This window comes from Rhincodon typus, chromosome 10 (genome assembly GCF_021869965.1).
Source record: "Rhincodon typus isolate 14 chromosome 10, sRhiTyp1.1, whole genome shotgun sequence".
In the NCBI taxonomy this organism is placed as follows: Eukaryota; Metazoa; Chordata; class Chondrichthyes; order Orectolobiformes; family Rhincodontidae; genus Rhincodon; species Rhincodon typus.
The window spans coordinates 75486932-75490094 of record NC_063341.1 but is presented as its reverse complement, the minus strand read 5'-3'; positions in this window follow the sequence as shown (position 1 = coordinate 75490094).

The following is a 3163-nucleotide window of genomic DNA, read 5'->3' as shown; positions in this document are numbered from 1 at the left end:
GGGTGGAGAACCATGCCTCTAGGAATTCTCGTGTGTGCCTATGTTGGGCTTGGACTACTATGGTTACCTTGTCTCAGTTAAACTGACGGCCTTCATTGTCCAAGTGTACCAGTATTAAGGAGAGTTTGTCGTGTTGTTTTGCTGCTAGCTGATATTCGTGTATTCTGATGGCGAGTTTCCTTCCTGTCCGTCCGATGTAATGTTAGTGGCAGTTGTTGCATGGTATTTTGTAAACTACGTTGGTTCTGCATGTTGGGGAATGGAGTCTTTAATCCTTGTGAGTATTTGTTGTAGAGTGGCTGTGAGCTTGTGGGCCACCATGATTCCTAGTGGTTGTACGGTCTTGTTGTCAGTTCTGATATGTTCTTGATATAGGCAATGTGGCCAGTGTGTAAGGGCATACTGTGTCCTCTTGTCGTTGTCTATTTAGTAGGCACCTGCAGATGAAGTTGCGGGGATATCCGTTCATAGTGAAGATTTTGTATAGGTGTTCTTCCTCTTTCCTGCGTAGTTTTGGCATGTTGCAGTGAGTGGTGGCCCGTTTAAATATTGTCCTAATACAGATTTGTTTGTGGACGTTGGAGTGTTTGCTGTGGAAGTTGGGGATTTGGTCAGTGTGGGTTGCTTTTCTGTGTACTGAGGTTTGGAACTCTCCATTGGTCATACACTCAACCCTGACATCCAGAGATGGAAGCTGATTGTTGTTTTCTTCTTCTCTCATGAATTTAATGCAACGACTGCCACAAACATTACATCGGACAGACAGGAAGGAAACTAGCCATCAGAATACATGAACATCAGCTAGCAGCAAAACGATACAATGAACTCTCCTTAATATCAGTACACTCAGACAGTGAAGGGCATCAGTTTAACTGGAACAAGGTAACCATAGTAGCCCAAGCCAAATACAGACATGCACGGGAATTCCTAGCTACAGGAAGCACGTTATTAACCTGGAGAGAGTGCAGAAGAAATTTACAAGGATGTTGCCAGGACTCAAGGGTCCAGTTACAGGAAGAGGTTCGGCAGGACATGTTCGGCAAGGTAGGACCTTTTTCTTTACAGCATAGGAAACTAAGGGGGGATGTTATAGACGTGTATAAGATCATGAGCGGTATGGATAGCATGAATGCATTCAGTCATTTTTTCCCAGGGTTGGGGAATCCAGGACTAGAGGGCATCAGTTTAAGGTAAGAGGGGAACCTGACTTTTTCACACAGATGGTGATACGCATATGGAATGAGCTGCCACAGGAAGTGGTTGGGGCGGGTACGCTAACAACATTTAAAAGGCATTTGGACAATTACATGGATAGGAAAGGTTTATAAGGAAATGGGCCAAGTGCAGGGAATGGATATTTCAGTCAGCATGGACCTGTTTGGGCCAAAGGGCCTGTCTCTGTGCTGTAGAACTCTATCACTCTATGAGGTTAAGCTAACTAGCAGATGGATGTAACTTTGGTTTAACCCTGAATGAGATGCTGAGAGACCGTTTGGTATGTGGGATTAATGATATAAACGTACCAAAGCACCTACTGGCTGAAGCCCAACTGGACTTCAAACAGACACTACAGCTGGCTTTATCATCAGAATGTGCAGCAAGTGGAACATTGCAGTTACAGGGTATTCCAATAGAAGTGGAGACTCTTGCTAGACTCACTGAGATTGAGGAGCAACCGCTTGGATGAAGGCAATTGCATAGCATCACTCAGGACATATCCTGAACAGAGGGATTCTGGGTCAGCCCACAGCAAAACCCCAAAACAAAGCCAAGGCTCAGTCAAACAGTTAAAATTATTCTTCAGGATCCGGGTCAGTAAGCCATTGTAGTTGCTCTGGTATGTGGACCTGAAAGAGCATAAGAGTCGCACTAGGCCTGGATTGAGTAAGACAACTCACAGGCTGATATCCAGGAGGATGGACACCCTGGAAAGTCCATTTACATCTGGTTTGGAACAGTTACATTGCTTAGCAACACCCAAGTCAAAACCAAACAAAATAAACTCCTGGTTAAATGGTCACCCTGTTCCTATGGAGGTTGATACTGGTGCAGCCATTTCAGTGATTGCAGAGCCAGTTTTTAACAAAATTTGCTCTGGATGCAAGACCTAAACTTTATGCAGGGTTAGACTGGTTAGACTGAGAACCTACACCAGGGAAGCTTCACAGGTTAAGGTACAACTTTGGCTCCAGTCTGTTACGAGAAGAAGCTGGCTCAGTCCCCACGAATTATAGTAAAATGCTCAGGCCGAAGCTTGATGGGGGGGAGTTGGTTGAGAAAGATTCACCTTGATTGGCTCAATACATTTTGATTAGAAAATGGCTGACTGAGTGAAGTCCAAACTAAATTCCCGGAAGTTATTCAGGAAGGTCTTGGGATGATCAAAGCTGCCAAGGCCACCTTGTATTTTGACCAAGGAACAATTCCGTGATTCTGCAAGGCCTGCCCAATGCCATTTGCCTTACAGGCAAAAATCGAGGCAGAAATCAGAATGCTGGAAAATGAAGGAATCATCAAATCAGAGATAGTAGGAACTGCAGATGCTGGAGAATCTGAGATAACAAGGTGTAGGGCTGGATGAACACAGCAGGCCAAGCAGCAACAGAGGTGCAGGAAAGCTGACGTTTCGGGCCTAGACCCTTCTTCAGAAAATGAATCATCAAATCAGTCCAGTTTGTGGAATGGGCAGCACCAGTTGTACCAATTATGAAGCCCGATGGACCAGTTCGCCTTTCTGGGAATTTAAAACAAACAGTTAACTGCTTTGAGAGACAAGAAGGTGCAGGGCTGGATGAACACAGCAGGCCAAGCAGCATCATAGGAGCAGAGAGGCTGACATTTCGGGCCTAGACCCTTCATCAGAAAAGGGGGAGGGGAAGGGGGTTCTGAAATAAATAGGGAGAGAGTGGGAGGCAGATAGAAGAGGGATAGAGGAGAGGATAGGTGGAGAGGAAACAAACAGGTCGAAGAGGCGGGGATGGAGCCAGTAAAGGTGAGTGTAGGCACTGCAGGAGGCATACTGCATCCGCTGTACCTGGTGTGGCTTCCTCTACCTCGGGGAAACCAAGCGGAGACTCGGGGACCGCTTTGCAGAACACCTACGCTCGGTTCGCAATAAACAACTGCACCTCCCAGTCGCGAACCATTTCAACTCCCCCTCCCA